Source organism: Callorhinus ursinus, unplaced genomic scaffold (assembly GCF_003265705.2).
Source record: "Callorhinus ursinus isolate GAN/ISIS: 27379988/994484 unplaced genomic scaffold, GSC_fseal_2.0 scaffold44, whole genome shotgun sequence".
Lineage (NCBI taxonomy): Eukaryota > Metazoa > Chordata > Mammalia > Carnivora > Otariidae > Callorhinus > Callorhinus ursinus.
In genome coordinates, this window is record NW_027397106.1 from 8,177,577 (window position 1) to 8,198,244 (window position 20,668).

At 37.1% G+C, this 20,668-nt stretch overlaps 1 long non-coding RNA gene and 2 pseudogenes across 2 annotated transcripts in view; 2 read left to right on the forward strand and 1 right to left on the reverse strand.

Annotated features, from left to right (window-relative positions):
- LOC141370771 (uncharacterized) overlaps positions 1-20,668 on the reverse strand; it is a 163,369-nt gene that overhangs the window by 133,961 nt on the left and 8,740 nt on the right. For both annotated transcript variants that reach the window (XR_012375104.1, XR_012375105.1), the window contains exon 2: positions 2,159-2,324. This is a non-coding gene — a long non-coding RNA (uncharacterized lncRNA). The remainder of the gene's footprint in view (positions 1-2,158; positions 2,325-20,668) is intronic.
- LOC112832212 (glutamyl-tRNA(Gln) amidotransferase subunit C, mitochondrial pseudogene) lies at positions 52-877 on the forward strand (annotated as a pseudogene).
- LOC112832213 (large ribosomal subunit protein uL13 pseudogene) lies at positions 19,603-20,233 on the forward strand (annotated as a pseudogene).

Below are 20,668 nucleotides of genomic sequence, written 5' to 3' on the forward strand. Positions count from 1 at the left end.
CGACCAGAGAGGTTCATACCTCTCTCACACCACCCAAAGTAGGACCGAGTCATGAGCTGCACAAGTGGCAGGTGGAAGGAGGATGGAAGGGCAGCAGATAGAACTCTCTGATGGCATTAAAGGGACATGGATCCTACTAAGAGCATCATGAACTCTATCAAGAAGCCTGCCCACAAGCTACTGGGGACACTTTGCCTGCAAATCACTCCAACTGCACACAGTGGGCCTACGGTCCTGGGTGGGCTGGCGCCGGGGCTTCACCTCCAAGGCGGATCCTCAGCATAGTGGCAGGGTCACGGCCGAGGTGATCGAACACCTGGAGCGTCTAGCCCTTGTGGACTTCGGCAGCCAAGAGGCTGTAGCACGGTTGGAGAAAGCCATCGCCTTTGCCGACCGGCTCCGCACCGTGGACACGGACGGGGTGGAGCCCATGGAATCAGTACTGGAGGACAGATGTCTATACTTGAGATCTGACAATGTGGTAGAAGGCAACTGTGCTGAAGAACTACTACAAAACGCCCATCGAGTTGTGGAGGAGTATTTTGTAGCCCCCCCAGGTAATATCTCTTTGCCAAAGCAGGATGAACAAGAGCCTTTTTCACACATCTGAGTAGCTATTCTGGGAATGGGTACCCTGTGAACACGTGGAAGCCCAAAGATAGTATTTTGTTACTGTGAACAGTAATGTTCCAACTTTCTTCAGTCACCTGAAAAAAAACTGATGGTTAAGTATTTTTTAATAACTCTCTGAAGACAAAATTGGGAAATAATCTAGCCAAAACAAGGCAATGAGTTCCTACTGCTACTGGAAGAGGTATTGTTACTTTCCAAGTATTTATTCACAGACTGTTCAGTATGTAAGATGTTAATCCTCCTTTATCTCTTCTAGAGACTATCTACCAAACTGCACTTAAGTGAATTTTTCTGTTGATGTAACTATTAGACAGTGCATCTGATCAAAAAAAAAAAAAAATACTGCCTCACCCATGTGCCCCACTCTGTGGCTGGCTCCCTATGTGTACTCTCAGTGGCAGTGAGAGTAATCTAGTGAATATACACAGAAAGCCAGACTGAATCCATGAGTCAAAGAGAGACCACAAATTTGAGCTTTAGCATTGTCCTTAGAAAAGCAAAAGGTAGGCTATTGGCATAAAGGTATGTTGCAGGATTGAGAGAAAGCAAAGAAGCTTAAGAATTCTGTCATAAGATGAAGCAAGAAATGTTCAGCAGGCATATCCATAAAAGGTCTGAGAAAGCTTCAGAATCTATAGCAAGGCTGATGGTAGATATTTCTCTCCCAAAGTCACCCAGCAAAGACGGAAAGAAGTGTGTGAAGACAACAATGCAAGACATCAAAGAACATGAAAAATCAAGGAAACATGACACAATCAAATGATCACAAAAATCATAGTCACCAACCCCAAAGACATGGAAATCTGTGGTTTACCCAATAAAGAATTAAAAATGGCTGTTTTAAGAAATCTCAATTAGCTACGAGAAAACAAAGACAGAGAATGCAGTGAAATTGGGAAAAGAACACATGAATAAAATTAGAAGGTTAGCAAAGAGATATAAATAAAAAGAACAAAAAAGAACAAAACAGAAATTCTGGATCTGATTAATACAATGAATGAAATGAAGAATGCAATAGATTGCATCAACATCAGAATGAATGAAACAGAAGAAAAAATCTGAATCAGAAGACAGCACCTTTATATTATTCAGTCAGAGGAGAATAAAGAAAAATATGAGAAAGAATAAAGAAATCCTATGTGATCTATGGGATAACATTGAAAGACATAATCTGTGAATTACTGGAGTCCGAGAAAGAGACGGGGGCAGAAAACTTATTTAAAGAAATAATGGCTGAGAACTTTACAAATCAGGGGAGAGATCTGGGCATCCAAGTTCATGAAGCTCGTGAACATGAGGAAGTTTATCACCACTAGAACTGCCTTACAAGAAATGCTGAAAGAAGTTTTTCAAGCTGGAATGAAAGAACACTAATTAGTACCATGAAAACATGTGAAAATGTACAACACATGGATAAAGGTAAAGATATAATCAAATTCAGAATACTTTAATACTCTATTATGGTGGTGTGTTAACCATTTAACTCTAATGAAGCTTAAGCAACAAAAATATTAAAAATACATACAGCGGGGCACCTGGGTAGCTCAGTTGGTTAAGCATCTGCCTTCAGCTGGGGTCATGGTCCTGGGGTCCTGGGATCGAGCCCCACATTGGGCTCCCTGCTCAGCCGGGAGTCTGCTTCTCCCTCTGCCTCTGTTGCTCCCCTCTTCTTGTGCTCTCTCACTCTCTCTCTGTCAAATAAATAAATGAAATCTTTAAAAAAAAAAAGAGGCAAAAGTGAAGAACATTAAAAAAATAAAAAATAAAAATAAAAATACATATAGCTACCATACATTGTTAATGAATACAGAATACAAAAGAGATATATTGTGCCATCAGAAACATAAAGAGAGAAGGAGTGAAAGGGTTGAGTTTTTTATGCAATCAAAATTAAGTTTCAGCCACTATGGAGAACAGTATGGAAGTTCCTCAAAAAATTAAAAATAGAACTATCATATGATTCATCAATTCCTCTCCTGGGTATATATCTGAAGGAAATGAATTCACCATTTTGGAGAGACATTTGCATCTCTATATTCATTGCAGCATTATTTACAATAGTCAAAACATATATTCATATTTGGAATATAATATCCAGAATGAATAATCTGGCATTGTGTTTAAACAAACTGATACACATAGATCTCTCAGGAAAAAGGCTCATATCTCTGGAAAAGAGCTAAAACTTTATACGATCAAAAGAAAAAATAAACTAAATGTGTTATAAAGATCTCAATTGATGTTAGATTTAGTAAAATTTATTCCTTCAGCTCTTCAAGTGACAACATGATTAGATAGGCATCAGATAAGATAAACTTATAATTTGCAGCTAAGGATTCCACAAATGGCCATAAAATCATCTGACTTAAAAAAAATCCAGTCCTATTATTCTTAGTTTCCTATTTTATCATGGAAATACTCTCAGTTGACTCTAATGACCCCACCATCCAAGGGAAAGAGATCAGTGACATAAAGCTTTAGAGTGTTGTCATAAAAAGTGCTTCATCCATTGTTTTAATGTAAACTTCTCTTCTGTGTTTTGCTCTGATTATTTATAATACTCTCAGGAAATTCTCTTTGCATGAGGAAGACACTATACGATTTCCATCTGTAGTGATTCTAATCCTCTATAGAAAGAAACCCATTCTTTTTTTTAAACTCAATTTATTTATTTATTTATTTACTTACTTATTATTTATTTGTCAGAGAGAGAGAGCGCGCGCACGAGCAGGAAGAGGGGCAGGGGGAGAAACAGGTTCCATGCTGAGCAAAGAGCCCGATGTGGGATTCAATCCCAGGACCCTGGGATCATGACCTGAGCTGAAGGCAGACGCTTAACCAATTGAGCCACCCAGGTGTCCCGAAACCCCAGTCTTCTTTAACTTAGAAGGATTCTAGAATCAGTACTGAGATTGTTGTTTCTTCCTCTCTGCTAATCCAGACTAGGGCTGGGGTCTGAGCTCACAAGAACTGATGGGAAATGTTACTTCTATCTTCAAGACATTATTTGTTAATGTTCTACATAGAGAGTCACAAATCTAGACTTCTGAAGTTATTGAAAATGTGTTAGATGTGTATATGTTAACTTAAAAATCTGTTCACAACACACTAAGAAAAGAAAGCTACATAGTAATAAGTACAGTTTGATTCCTTTTTCAAAAGGAAAAATCCTTTATATTTTAATATATAATATATATATTTAATTTATATAATATATAATTTATATTTATATATTTATATTCATATTTATATATTTATACATTATTTATATAATATATAATTTATATAATTTAACATATATATAAAATATGTGTGAGTCTAGAGATTGGTAAGAAGGGAGATAGACTATTTGTTAATAATAGATATTTCCAAGTGGGTGGGAGTTGACTAGTAAAGAAAAAAGGGAATAACTTTTCCTTTGCATATGTCCATGTTCCTTTGCAGTTTGCAGAGGTCACTTGTGAGAATTTTTAAACATCTTTTCAAAAGAAAAAAATTGAATAGAGAATTAAATGGCTGAGTTAGCTCCTAAAACACTAACTCTTCTATAGATAACAGATAAACTTGGGACAAAATACAAAAATTACTTGAAGATTCTGGAGAGAAAGTAAAAAACAATAGGCGGTTTTGGGAGGAAAACTGAAAAACTGGGAGAAGACAGCAACACAAGCCATTTCACATTTTTAGGTGGAAGATGGTTTAGCCTGAGGTCAGGCCAAAGTTGTGGCACTATGCAGGGCTCCAATAATCTGTAGTCTTTCTAGCTTGAAGACCCAAAATACAGAGTTCAGGGCAACCTGCATCATTATAAGGTGAGAGTGGAACCTTAGAAAAGAAAGAACCAAAGAGAGATCCCTAAATTCTGTTTCCAAAATATAATCAAGTTTCTACCTGACCCTTGAACTATGAACACATTGCACATAGCTCAGGTATAAAAGAACTAAACTGAAATTTGAGCTGTCACCAAAAAGAGTTTGCTGTAAATTGCATGCTCAAACAAAAAGATCAGCACTCTTTGAAGGACTAAAACAGAAAATAAAATCTCCACAACATTAAATTCAAAATATTCAAGATACAATCCAAAGTTATATGACATATAAAGGATCAGGAAACTGTGATGTATCTTTCAAAGAAAAGATAATGAATGGAAACTAATCTAAAGATGACTCAGATGTTGGTGTTAGCAGAGTGATGCCAGCAGACAAGCACTTAATCAAGCTATTTTAACTATGCTTAATGAGGTAAAGAAAAATACACTGTAATAAATTAAAAATAGAAAGGCTCAGAAGAGAAAAAATTATGAAAAGAACCAAATGAAAACTTCCACACACACACAAAAACAATAACTGAAACAAAAAATTTACTGGATGGTCTTAACAGCAGAATGGTGATAACAAGAGAAACAATCAGTAAACTTGAAAATAAATCAACAGAAATGCTCCAATCTGAAAAATAAAGACTGACAGAAAGAAAATAAACAGATATTCATGAACCTGTGTAACAATACCAAAGGTCCAAAATTTAAGAAACTGAAATTACAGAAGGAAAATAAGGAGGATGAAGTAGGAAAAAAAAGTTTGAAAAAAAAGTCTGAAAATGTACTCAATCTGTCAATATAATAAAAAATACAGATACAAGAAACTCAGCAAATCCCAAGAATAATAAATATGAGGAAAATAATGACTAGGTATATCATAGTCAAACTGATGAAAACAAAAGATAAAGAGAAATCTTGAAAGCAACAAGAGAAAAATGATATGTAACATATAGATGATATGGTTAATGGCTGACTTTTTAAAAATTTGTTTTAGAGACAGAGGGGAGAGTGAGGGGATGGGCAGAATGAGAGGGAAAGAATCCCAAGAAGACTTCCTGCCGAGCATGGAGCCTGATGCAGGGCTCAGTCTCATGACCCTGAAATCATGACCTGAGCCAAAATCAAGAGTCGGAAGCTTAATTGACCAAGCTACCCAGGTGCCCCAAATGGCTGACTTCTCATCAGAAACAACGGAAGCCAAAAGGTGTTGGAACAACACAGTCAAAGTGCTAACAATAAAAAACTCACCAAACCTGAATTCTTTATCCAGTGAAAATACCCTTCAAGAAAGAAGGCAAAGTGGGGCGCCTGGGTGGCTCAGTCGTTAAGCGTCTGCCTTCCCCTCGGGTCATGATCAGATATAAGATGGAGCCCTGCATCGGGCTCCCTGCTCAGCGGGAAGCCTGCTTCTCCCTCTCCCACTCCCCCTGCTTGTGTTCCTGCTCTTGCTGTCTCTCTCTCTGTCAAGTAAATAAATAAAATCTTAAAAAAAAAAAGAATGAAGGCAAAATAAAAACACAGATAAAAGATAACTTGGAAAATTTATCTCCATCAGATTTTCAATGTAAGAAATGCTGAAGTTTTTTGCACTGAAGAAAAATGGCACCAGATAATCTTGGATCTTCAGGAAAGAATGAAGATCATTAGAAATGCTAAATATCTGGATAAACATAAAGGGCTATTTTCCTCTTAATTTCTTTAAAATACATAGGATAATTCAAAGCAAAAATTATAACATTTTCTTATGAAATTTTTTTTATATTTTTAAAACATTTTATTTATTCATTTGAGATACAGAGAGAGAGAGAGAAAGAGGGAGAGCATGAGCAGGGGGAGAGGCAGAGGGAGAGGGAGAAGCAGGCTCCCACTGAGCCAGGAGCCCAATGTGGGTTTCAAACCCAAGACCACAGGATCATGACCTGAGCTGAAGGCAGATGCTTAACCATCTGAGCCACCAAAGCGCCCCTGAAATTTTTAATATAAGTAAATATAACACATGACTATTATGGCCCAAAGGACAGTAGGGAGCAGGAAAATGGGCCAATAAAATTGCAAGGTTTCTACATTTTATGTGAAGTGATACACTATTAATTGAAGGTAGATTGTGCAAAACTAAAGGTATATATTATAATCCCTAAAGCAACTACTAAAAAAATGCAAAAAGGTAACTAAAAAAGTAGATAAAATAAAGTCTAGATAAAAATTTTTTTAAACACTAGATAAAGTGAAATTTAAAAAAATAACTAAATAATCCAAAATAAGTCAAGATAAGGAGAAAGAGAGGAACCAAAAATGGGGAGGACAAATAGTAAACAAAATAATAAAATAGTAGACCTAAATCCAATCACATCAATAATTGTATTATATGTTAATTGACTAAACAATCCAATTAAGACAGATTATCAGCATAGGTTTTTATAAAGGAAGACCCAACCATTCAGTCTCTATAAGTCACTTTAAATATAAATATACAGATGAGTTGAAAGTAAATAAAAAAAAACATGAAAATTGTAAGTATAAGAAAGATGGTATGGCCAAATTAGTATGTTAAATAGCTTCAAACAGAGTATTTCCAGAGACAAAGAGGGCATTTCATACTGATGAGAAAGGGCCAATTCACAGGAAGCCATAACAATCACATTTGCATACCCACTCAATAACCAAGCTTCAAATTCATGAAGCAAAACTGACAGAATTAAAGAAAGAAAAAGATAATATATAAATATATTTGGAGGTATTAATATCTCTCTTTTACCAATTTATGAATAGGTAAAATACCAGTAAGAACATGGATGACCTAAAAAACATGATCAACTATCTGACCTAATACAGAACACTACACCCAACAACTGCAGAATAGATATTCTTTTCAAGTGCACATGGTACTTTTTATCAAGACAGACAAATATACTTGGCTATAAAAAATGTCTCAATAAATGTTGTATGATTGACATCACACAAATTATGCTCTTGGAAAATAGTGAAATTAAACTGGGAATCAATAATAGTAAGATATGTATGTTATTGAAAAAACTTTCAAATATTTGGAAATTAAATAACACCCTTGTAAATACATGGGTCAAAGGGAAATGACAAAGGAAATCAGAAAATATTTAGAACTGAGTAAAAATCTAAACAGAATATATCAAAACTTGCAGCTAAAGCTGTGCTCAGAGTAAAGTTTTTGGCTTTAAAATATTTATATTAGAAGAGTAGTTCAGGGGTGCCTCAGTAGCTCAGTCAGTTGAGCACTCAACTCTTGATTTCAGCTCAGATCATGATCTCAGGGTTGTGAATAGAGCCCTGAATCAGGCTCCGCACTTAGTGGGGCATAACTTAACTGAATGAGCCACCTGGATGTCCCTAAAAGTTGTTGTTGTTTTTTTTTTTTTTAGAGAGAGAGAGCATGCAAGTTGGGGGAGGGGCAAAGGAAGGAGAGAAAATCTCAAGCAGACTCCATGCTGAGTGCAGAACCCGATACAGGGCTCGATCTCACAACTCCGAGCCCAAGACCTGAGCAGAAATCAACAGCTGGACACCCAACCCGACTGAGCCACCCAGGTGCCCCTACAAAGGTTTCTTTATTTCTTTCTTTATTTGTTTTGCTTTTATACAGCCTCAAATCCTTTTTAAAGTATGTGTAATATAAACAACAAAGACATAATTGAAATATTCTAGTAGCTGGAAAGAAAAACAATAATTAAATTGGGAAACATCCTCATAGGAATATTGTCGTAATTTAATTCCTGTCAACCAAATGGCAATAACACAAGTTTCATGACATAATGATAACAGGAAAATAAAATTATGAACACTTGAATTGTAACTATGTGCTGTGTGTACTATATGAAGAAATATTGAAAGAAAACATGCATAAATGAAAAAATATTGCATTAGTGAGATGGTGATTGTTGATCATTCCTGTTCTGTATTCCACAGTTGCTTCACTCTTGTGGAATGTTCATCATAATTGTTAGAAGGAACATTCCAGTGAGGCAGGTTTTGAAGATGTTTCTTGGATGTTAAAGCTTAATTGAAATGAAGACTGTATTTAAAAGTTTTTATTGTTGGGGTACCTGGGTGGCTCAGTTGGTTAAGTGTCTGCCTTTGGCTCAGGTCATGATCTTAGGGTCCTGGGATTGAGCCCTGTGTAGGGCTCCCTGCTCAGTGGGGAGTCTGCCCTTCCCCCAGCTTGTGCGCTCTCTATCTCTCAAATAAATAAATAAAATCTTTTTAAAAATAAAAGTTTTTATTTTTATAGGAAACATAAAGATTAAATTACTTTGAAACCAAATTCACCTAAGAAAAGGTTTATTTTGGAAAATAGCCAATTATTGCTTGTCTACATATTAATAGTTCCTTCTAAGAATAGCTTTATCTTGTGGATTTGTTATTTTAAAAATAAATCTATAAGAGAAAGCAAAAATCAGTGGAACTCATATAGTAAATTCAGAAGACATGCAGATTGTATCTATTGCATGTTAACATTCTATTGGCTTGAGAGGTGTGCAAATACCCTTGTTAAAAATAATATAAGATATAAGATTCTGATAAATAGTAAAATAATTTATGAAGCTGACAAAAGTATTGCTGTCAGCTGAAAATTAGTGTGTAAATAATTTTTATATGCCAAAAAACATTTTAAGAAAGAATATAGTCATTTTTAAAAAATAATCTGCCTTCTATTGGCTCTATTATAGGATAGCTTTAGGGAAATGAGACTTAAGAGAAGTGGCTGGTTTATTAAACTGATGAAATTTTCCCATATGTTTTTCCCCCATATGTTTTAATAAAGGAATTTCTCAAGGATGAGTACACATTTGTCCAGTAAATCCCACTGTGTCTTTTGGATTATCAGTGTTTGAAAGAGTATTTTCTTTTTATTTCCTAAAAGAGCTTCTGGAAAATTGCCAGAATTTTTAAAGGGTGAAAATCTCACTTAACATTAAAAAAAGTTTTAATATTAAACAAAGTACCACTGTTTAGGACTGCTTTGAGAAGGACTGCCATCTTTTCTGTAGACTATTCCTAACTTTAATTAGTTGTATGACCATGGACAAGTCATTTTATAAATCTGACCATTGGTTTCCTAATTTTTAGTGAATTATGGGTAGAGAAAAAAAGACAGGTAAATGTTTATATGATCTCGAAGCCAGAGGCAATGAGTAGGAGAAGCTTTTCTAAGCATGACAAAATCTAGAAGCCATAAAAGAAAAGCCTGAAAGGTTTTATTTCCTAAAAAATAAAACCAAAATTTCCACTTGGTGAAACAAACAGAACTTCATCGTAAACAATGATGATGACAAATAACAACCAGGGGAAAGTATCTGCAACAAATATGATCATGTACTAATATTCCCTATATATAAAGAGCTTAAAAGAATTTACAAAATAACAAGAAAAAGACAAATATTCCAATAGGAAAAAAGAATAAAATCACAGGCAATTTCCAAAAGAAATCTGAGTCTCCAATTATTTTTTTTTAAATGAAATAATCCAGGGGCACATAGGTGGCTCAGTTGGTTAAGCTTCAGGCTCTTGATTTCAGCATAGGTCATGATCTCAGCCTAGGTCATGATCTCAGTTTTGTGAGATTGAGCCCCAGGTCAGGTTCCCCACTGGGAGTGGAGCCTGCTTAAGATTCTCTCTCTCCCTCTCCTTCTACCCCTCCACCACCACTGGGCCACTGGCATGCACCCATGAGCATTCTCTCTTTAAAAAAAAAAAAAAAGGAATAATCTGATGAATGCAAATTTTTACAAGTGTGTTATCCTTTGTTAATTGTGAGATTGGTTATGACAAAACAACATGGAATATCCAATGTGGTGGAATGAAAAAAATTATGTGACTGGTTTGTTTTAGGAAAAGAGCTGTCTTTACTTACAAAAAGATCTTGATAACTTATTTGGGATTGGCAGGAGAAAGCAGAATTGGATAAGCCCCTTTACTTAAAAAATGAACAGGAATTTTGGACCAGGTGGAGAGAAGAAAAAAGAAAGAGAATGAAATAAAGCATCTGTGGAAAGCTAGAGCTTGTGTTAGGAGAAATGGCCAGGGTTCCTTTTTATTTATTTTTATTTTGTTATTTAAAAAAAACATCTATTTAGTACTTTAGAGAGAGAGAGCACGCATGAGCAGCAGGAAGGAAGAGGGAGAGGAAAGAATCTCAAGCAGACTCCCTGCTGAGTGTGGAGCTTAATGTGGGACTCTATCTCACGATCCTGAGATCATGATCTGAGCCAAAACCAAGAGTAGGACACTCAACCTACTAAGCCACCCAGGCACCTCAGTCAAGGTTCTTTTTTTAAAAACAAGTCAAATATTTTATTTTAAATTGTTTCCTGTATGGTTCTTTGATGCAATATCTAACATAACCTCCTAAATTAGCAGTTCAAGTCAAGTAACAGTAATGCCTTGTCTATATGTGGCAAAGGCTACTAGTTGCTGTTTATAAAAATGGACTCTGGTTGAATTAATCATAAAGGGATCTAATAGAAGGATATTGGGCAGCTCACCCAAGGGACTAGGAGAGCTAGAGAACTAGGCTTGGGACTAAGCAGCTGGTAAAAACAACCAAATCATGTCCAAACCTGGTTCTGGCAGGGAAATACTTAACAGTGTGCAGAAAAAGAGAGAGAGCAAGAGTGAGAGAATTTAACCATACTATTAGTGTCATTAGATCCCAAATTATATACAAAGTAAAGTGTTTCTGACTGATCATATGCCTCTGCTGTGCACCGAGGGAGGCTGCAAAAGTGAATTGTTGTAATTCCTATAGTGAGAAATGGACTTTAACTCTTACCAAGACTCATAGAGTTCAGATTCTAGGTACCAGAATAAAAGAGAAATGGTCACTACAATGATATTTGGAGAAAAATCAAGGAGAAGCAGCCATGCCCCATATTTGGGCTAATACCTGGACATTAATAAAGAATAAACTGCAAAATACAGAGATGAATTAGTAAACTGAATCCAGCAACATATAAAAAGGATTGTACACCATGACCACATGGAAATTATCCCAGAAATGCAAGATGGTTAATATCCAAAAAATCAATTCATATACCATATCACTAGAATAAAGGGAAAAATGGCATGATTGTCTCAAACAGATTCAGAAAGAGTATTTGACAAAATCCAACACATGAATAAACATTCAACAAACTAACTTCATAGACAGAAAGGAACTTCATCAATGTAAAGGACTTCTATGAAAACCCATAGTTAACATCATACTTAATGATGAAAGACTGAATGCTTTCCCCCCTAAGATCAAGGACAAGACAAGGATGTCAGTTCTTACTGCTTTTATTCAACACTTCAACACTGTCCTGGAGAGTCTAGCAAGGGCAATTAGGCAAGAAAAGGAAATAAAAGCTCATATTTGAAAGGAAGAAGTAAAACTATTTCTATTCACAGATGACATGATCTTTTATGCAGAAAATCCTAAGGAATCCACCAAAAATCTATTAGAACTAAAATGTTTTCAGCAAAATGTCAGGAAACATGATCAATACACAAAAATCAATTTTATTTCTATGCACCTGTAATGAACAAACTGAAAAGTTAAAGAAAACAATTTCATCTCCAACAGCATCAAAAAGAATAAAATAGGTGTATAAATTTAACCAAAAGAAAAAGAAAAGAAAGCAAAACCTATACTCTGGAAACTACAAAAACATTGTTGAAAAAAATTAAAGAAGACCTAAATAAATGGAAAGGCATCTCATGTGCTGGACTGGAAAACTTAATACTGTTAAGATGGCAATAATCCCCAAACTAATCTACAGATCCAACCTGATCACTATCTAAATCCCAGCTGCCTTTTTTGCAGAAATTGACAAGCTGAGCCTAAAATTCGTAAGAAAATTCAAGAGACCCAGAATAACCAAAACAATCTTGAAAAAGAATAAAGCAGAAGGACCCATATTTTCCAATTTCAAAACTTACTACAAAGCTATTTATAATAGAGACAAAAGATCAACTGGCATAGGGACAGACATAAAAATCAATGGACTAGAGTTGGGGATTCCAGAAATAAACCTTCACATTTGTGGTCAGTTGGTTTTCGACAAGGATGCCATGACATTTTAATGAAGAAAGGAAGTCTTTTCAGCAAATGATGTTGGGACACCTGGATATCCACATGCAAAAGACTGAAGTTGCATATCCACAAAATTTATGCATATACACATACAAAATAATGGATCAAAGGTCTAAAAGTATGAGTTAAAACTACTAAATTCTTACAGGAAAATATAGGCATATATCTTGGTGATGCTGGAAGGGGCAACAGTTTATTAGATACAACACCAAATCACAAACAATAACAACAAAAATAGATAAATTGGACAACATCAAAATTTAAAAATTTGTTCTTCAAAGAACACCATCAAGAAAGTGAAGATAATTCATAGAGTGGGAAAAAATATTTACAAAGCAAATATATGATAAAGGACTTGTATCTAAAATATATAAAGAATTTACAACTCAGAAATAAAAAGAAAAATAGCCCAATCAAAAATGGGCAAATGAGGGGCGCCTGGGAGGCTCAGTCATTAAGCATCTGCCTTCAGCTCAGGTCATGATCCCAGGGTCCTGGGATTGAACCCCGCATTGGGCTCCCTGCTCGGCGGGAAGCCTGTTTCTCCCTCTCCCACTCCTCCTGCTTGTGTTCCCTCTCTTGCTGTGTCTCTCTGTCAAATAAATAAATAAATCTTTTTTAAAAAATGGGCAAATGAGGAGTGCCTGGGTGGCTCAGTCAGTTATGTGTCTCTTTTTTTTTCTTTTTTTATTATGTTATGTTAATCACCATACATTACATCATTAGTTTTTGATGTAGTGTTCCATGATTCATTGTTTGTGCATAACACCCAGTGCTCCACGCAGAACGTGCCCTCTTTAACACCCATCACCAGGCTAACCCAATCCCCCCACCCCCCTCCCCTCTAGAACCCTCAGTTTGTTTCTCAGAGTCCATAGTCTCTCAAGGTTCGTCTCCCCCTCCAATTTGCCCCCCTTCATCTTTCCCTTCCTGCTATCTTCTTCTTCTTTTTTTTTTAACATATAATGTATTGTTTCAGAGGTACAGGTCTGTTGATTCAACAGTCTTACACAATTCACAGTGCTCACCATAGCACATACCCTCCCCAATGTCTATCACCCAGCCACCCAATCCCTCCCACCCCCCACCACTTCAGCAACCCTCAGTTTGTTTCCTGAAATTAAGAATTCCTCCTATCAGTGAGGTCATATGATATATGTCTTTCTCTGATTGACTTATTTCGCTCAGCATAATACCCTCCAGTTCCATCCACGTCATTGCAAATGGCAAGATTTCACTCCTTTTGATGGCTGCATAATATTCCATTACATATATATATATATATATACCACATCTTCTTTATCCATTCATCTGTTGATGGACATCTTGGCTCTTTCCATAGTTTGGCTATTGTGGACATTGCTGCTATAAACATCGGGGTGCACGTACCCCTTTGGATCCCAACATTTGTATCTTTGGGGTAAATACCTAGGAGTGCAATTGCTGGGTTGTAGGGTAGCTCTATTTTGAACTTTTTGAAGAACCTCCATACTGTTTTCCAGAGTGGCTGCACCACCTTGCCTTCCCACCAACAGTGTAGGAGGGTTCCCCTTTCTCTGCATCCCTGCCAACATCTGTTGTTTCCTGACTTGTTAATTTTAGCCATTCTGACTGGTGTGAGGTGGTATCTCGTTGAGGTTTTGATTTGGATTTCCGTGATGCCGAGCGATGTTGAGCACTTTTTCAAGTGTCTGTTGCCCATTTGGATGTCTTCTTTGGAAAAATGTCTGTTCATGTCTTCTTCCCATTTCTTGATTGGATCATTTGTTCTTTGGGTGTTGAGTTTAAGAAGTTCTTTACAGATTTTGGATACTAGCCCTTCATCTGATATGTCATTTGCAAATATCTTCTCCCATTCTGTCGGTTGTCTTTTGGTTTTGTTGACGGTTTCTTTTGCTGTGCAAAAGCTTTTTATCTTTTTTTTTTTTTAAAGATTTTATTTATTTATTTGAGAGAGAGAATGAGAGAGACAGAGCACATGAGAGGGGGGAGGGTCCGAGGGAGAAGCAGATTCCCCGCTGAGCGGGGAGCCCGACGCGGGACTCGATCCCGGGACCCCGGGATCATGACCTGAGCCGAAGGCAGTCGCTTAACCGACTGAGCCACCCAGGCGCCCCAAAAGCTTTTTATCTTGATGAAGTCCCAATAGTTCATTTTTGCCCTTGCTTCCCTTGCCTTTGGCGATGTTTCTAGGAAGAAGTTGCTGTGGCTCAGGTCGAACAGGTTGCTGCCTGTGTTCTCCTTTAGGATTTGGATGGACTCCTGTCTCACATTTAGGTCTTTCAACCATTTGGAGTCTATTTTTGTGTGTGGTGTAAGGAAATGGTCCAGTTTCATTCTTCTGCATGTGGCTGTCCAATTTTCCCAACACCATTTGTTGAAGAGACGGTCTTTTTTCCATTGGACATTCTTTCTTGCTTCGTTGAAGATTAGTTGACCATAGAGTTTGGGTCCATTTCTGGGCTCTCTATTCTGTTCCATTGATCTATGTGTCTGTTTTTGTGCCAGTACCATACTGTCTTGATGATGACAGTTTTTGTAGTAGAGCTTAAAGTCCGGAATTATGATGCCGCCAGCTTTGCTTTTCTTTTTCAACATTCCTTTGGCTATTCGGGGTCTTTTCTGGTTCCATACAAATTTTAGGATTATTTGTCCCATTTCTTTGAAAAAAGTGGATGGTATTTTGATGGGGATTGCATTGAATGTGTAGATTGCTCTAGGTAGCATTGACATCTTCACAATGTTTGTTCTTCCAATCCATGAGCATGGAACGTTTTTCCATTTCTTCGTGTGTTCCTCAATTTCTTTCATGAGTATTTTATAGTTTTCTGAGTACAGATTTTTTTGCCTCTGGTTAGATTTATTCCTAGGTATCTTATGGTTTTGGGTGCAATTGTAAATGGGATTGACTCCTTAATTTCTCTTCCTTCTGTCTTGTTGTTGGTGTATAGGAATGCCACTGATTTCTATGCATTGATTTTATATCCTGCCACTTTACTGAATTCTTGTATGAGGTCTAGCAGTTTTGGGGTGGAGTCTTTTGGGTTTTCCACATAAAGTATCATATCATCTGCAAAGAGTGAGAGTTTGACTTCTTCTTTGCCGATTTGGATGCCTTTGATTTCTTTTTGTTGTCTGATTGCTGTGGCTAGGACTTCTAGTACTATGTTGAATAGCAGTGGTGATAGTGGACATCCCTGCCGTGTTCCTGACCTTAGGGGGAAAGCTCTCAGTTTTTCCCCATTGAGAATGATATTTGCTGTGAGTTTTTCTAGATGGCTTTTATGATATTGAGGTATGTACCCTCTATCCCTATACTCTGAAGAGTTTTGATCAAGAAAGGATGCTGTACTTTGTCAAATGCTTTTTCTGCATCTATTGAGAGGATCATATGGTTCTTGTTCTTTCTTTTATCAATGTATTGTATCACACTGATTGATTTGCAGATGTGAACCAACCTTGCAGCCCATGGATAAATCCCACTTGGTCATGGTGAATAATCCTTTTAATGTACTGTTGGATCCTATTGGCTAGTGTTTTGGTGAGAATTTTTGCATCCATGTTCATCAAGGATATTGGTCTGTAATTCCCCTTTTTGATGGGGTCTTTGTATGGTTTTGAGATCAAGGTAATGGTGGCCTCACAAAATGAGTTTGGAAGTTTTCCTTCCATTTCTATTTTTTGGAACAGTTTCAGAAGAATAGGTAATAACAAAAGCAAAGAAACACACCGACAACAATACAATAATAGTGGCGGACTTTAACACCCTCCCTCACTGAAATGGACAGATCATCTAAGCAAAAGATAAACAAGGAATTAAGACTTTAAATGACACACTGGACCAAATGGACTTCACAGATATATTCAGAACATTCCATCCCAAAGCAACAGAATACACATTGTTCTCTAGTGCCCATGGAACATTCTCCAGAATAGATCACATCCTAGGCCACAAATCGGGTCTCAACTGGTACCAAAAGATTGGGATCATTCCCTGCATATTTTCAGACCATAATGCTTTGAAACTAGAACTCACTCACAAGAGGAAAGTTGGAAAGAATTCAAATACATGGAGGCTAAAGAGCACCCTACTAAAGAATGAATGGGTCAACCAGGAAATTAAAGAACAATTTAAAAAATTCATGGAAACAAATGAAAATGAAAACACAACTGTTCAAAATCTTTGGGATGCAGCAAAGGCACTCCTAAGAGGAAAGTATATAGCAGTACAAGCCTTTCTAAAGAAACAAGAAAGGTCTCAAATACAGAACCTAACCCTAAACCTAAAGGAGCTGGAGAAAGAACAGCAAATAAAGCCTAAACCCAGCAGGAGAAGAGAAATAATAAAAAGATAAGAGCAGAAATCAATGAAATAGAAACCAAACCAAAAGAACAGTAGAACAGATCAACAAAACCAGGAACTGGTTCTTTGAAAGAATTAGTAAGATCCATAAACCCCTGGCCAGACTTATCAAAAAGAAAACAGAAATGACCCAAATAAATAAAATCATGAATGAAAGAGGAGAGATCACAACCAACACCAAAGAAATACAAACAATTATAAGAACATATTATGAGCAATGATATGCCAGCAAATTAGATAATCTGGAAGAAATGGATGCATTCCTAGAGATGTATCAACTACCAAAATTGAACCAGGAAGAAATAGAAAACCTGGACAGACCTATAACCACTAAGGAAATTGAAGCAGTCATCAAAAATCTCCCAACAAACAAAAGCCCAGGGCCAGATGGCTTCCCACGGGAATTTTACCAAACATTTAAAGTGTCTAACTCTTGATCTCAGCTGAGGTCTTGATCTCAGGATCCCGAGTTCAAGCCCTGCATTGGGCTCCATGCTGGGTATGGAACCTACTTAAAAAAAAAATGGGTAAATGATTTGAATGGACACTTCTCCAAAGATATACAGACAAATGCACATGAAAAGATGTCCAACATCATTAGCTTCAGGGAAAGGCAAATTAAAATCACAACGAGATACAAATTCATACTCAGTAGAATGGCTGTAATCAAAAACACAGAAAGTAACACGTGTTATTGTGTGGAGAAATTGTAATCCTCCTACATTACTGATGGGAATATAAAATGGTACAGCTTTTTTGGAAAAGAGTTTGGCAGTTCTTCAAATGGTTGAACACAGTTACCATATGGACCTAGCAATTCCACTTAAAAGTATATACCCAAGAGAAATAAAACCGTACGTTCACACAAAAACTTATACATGAATATTCATAATAGCATCATTCATAATGGCCAAAAAGTGGATACAACCAAAATGCCCATCAGTTGATGAACAGATAAATAAAATATAGTATATCCATATGACAGAATATTATTCAACAAATTAAACATGAATAAAAAAAGTACTGTTACATGCTAGAACATGAATGAACCTTGAAAACATTATGCTAAGTGAAAGCCAGTCAGAAAAGCCCACATATTTTATGATTCCATTTATATAAACTATCCAGAATAGGCAAGTCCATAAAGACATAAAGTAGATTAGTAGTTGCCTAGTGCTAGAGGATTGGGGCTGGGGGATAAGGAGTGACTGCTAGTGGGTATAGGATTTGGGGAAGGGGTGATGAAAACAATGCTCTTAAAACATTGGTTCTGAGGGGAGGACCTGGGTGGCTCAATCGATTGAGCGATCAACTCTTGATTTTGGCTTGGGTCGTGATCTCAGGGACCAGGGATTGAGCCCCATGTCGGGCTCCATGGTCAGCTTGGAGTCTGCTTGGGTTTCTCTCTCCCTCTCCCTCTACTCCCCCCTGCCCCCCCCACATTCCCCCACCTCTCTCCCCTGAGCACATGCTCTCTCTCTAAAATAAAATCTTCAAAAGAAAAAAACATTGATTGTAAGGATGTTTGCACAACTCTGAATATACCAAGAACCATTCTACTGTGCACTTTAAATGGGCAAAGTGTATGGTGTAGGAAGTGTATCTCAAAATAGCTATTACTAAAAACAAAACAAAACAAAGCACAGAAGAGAAAGAGAAATTAGTTAAGTTAGAAACTAAAACCAGAAGTGACAAGGAATAAAGTAAATTCCTGGAACTTTCAGAATCATGAGGAAGACTCTAGATTTATCCTAGACCATAAAATGAATTTTAAGAAAATTTTATCTAGCCTTTATGTGAAGAGCAATAGGTTAGACATCAGGATTACATTCCTGTTGGTGAGTAGTGTATGAGGGAACTGGCACTCTCGTGCCCTGTTGGTGTATGGGTAAATTGGTGCAATGTGTCAAAATTTTAAACATCCATACCCTTTAATGTAGCAAACCTACTCCAAAGGATGAATGCATATAGATGTTCATTAAATCATGCTTTGTAATATTGAAAATTGGAAATACTCTATGTCCATCTATAAGCAATTTTTCTCAATCCTAGCCAATTCAGTCCCCTTTTTATAATAAATATTTTGTTAACACTTCCTTTACAGTCCTGAAATGGAAGTCATAGATGCCTAAAACAAAATATACCTAATTGTAATATTAAAGAGAAATAAAAGGAAAGCAATTTGTAACAAAATAATACGTATTTCAAAACGTAAATACTCTAGACACAAAATATACTCTAGAGGGCAGTACCATCTACTTAAGAACTCATTATCTACAGCAAGCTGGTTAAATTATGATATAGCCAAACAAAGGAATGATGCATATCTAGATTCACTGATGTATTATTGAACAAAAAAGCAGGTTGTTAAACAGCAATCACATACATAGTTTTACATGGGAAAAGGTCTAAAGAGATGCTCACTAGGATGTTGATGACAAGAACTGTCTCTAATGATGAGATTCATAAAGATTTTTGCTTTCTCCTTGTATATTTGAACTTTCTTGCCTCTATATAAATTTAAAAGTTTATGGCAAGTCCCAGTGGGACAATCACAACACAGATCCCTTAGATTCTGGAGTGAGGTCATGTCATCTGCTGCGGAGCCTTAAATATCTTTTGTTGAATGGTTCCTGGCCTTTTCCATGTAGATACCACAGATGGTGTTGGGGCTAGTCACAGTATATGGATAGCCAAGGCCATCTCCTGTGTTGTCAGGTGAGCATCATGGCTAAGTAGTACTGCCAGGCAGGAAGTTGGTGGTCACTCACTGTGAGGGCATCCACATTTCTGGCAATTTCTACTGAAACAAGTTGCGGTACCTGGTCTTCTTCCACAAATGCATGAACACCAACTCATCCTGTGGGCTCTACCACTTCCAGTCCCCTGTTACTTCTGGGCCCCTAGCTACATCTTTTGGCAGAATGGTACAAGGCATTTTGCTGCTCAAGACCAAGTAAGACCCAGCCACCTTGGACTGCCTCATGGTATTTGATGGGATCCCACTCCTGCTCCTGTCACCCACACCTCATAAGAAGAAAAAGTGAATGGTGGTTTTTACTGCCCTCAAGGTTGTGCAGCTGAAGCCCACTCAGACGTATGCATACCTGGGGTACCTGGCTGGCAAGGTTTCCTGGAAGTACAGGCCATGATGGCCACCCGAGAGGAAAAGTGAAAGGAGAAGGCCAAGTTCCATTATAGGAAGAAGTAGTAGCTTATGAGGTAGCAAAAACAGGCCAAGAAGAATGTAGAGAAGACAACTGATAAATACAAAGAGGTCCTCAAGACCCATGGACTCCTTGTTTGGGTCCAATAAAGACTTTATTTCTCATGTTTGGTCTTACCTTCCCATCTTCCATTGGTACCCTAGGATGTGGGGGACCTAAACGTGGCAGTTCCACTGTCTAAGTGCCACAGGCAGCCACTTAAGAGCGGCCCTGAAAGTAAGGGGAATACCTCTAAGTGAGCAGAGATTTGACTTTGCATCTGGTAGTACACTCTGAGTGAAAAGTTATGGGCACTGGCAAAAAGCTTGTTTGCTTGGTCAGAGTCTGGAGGGAGAAAGACAGGAGATAAAGAGGTCTAGGAAAGAGGCATGTGGTTGAATCTATAAAAGTGGATATGAAATTTGATTTTTGTTTCACATGTTAATGCCCAACAGAGAGCATCCATGACAGAAGAGGCACTAAACAACTACAAGAAACAGTAACTTGTCACCCAGATAACATCACCCAGTCTCTGCCATTGGCTA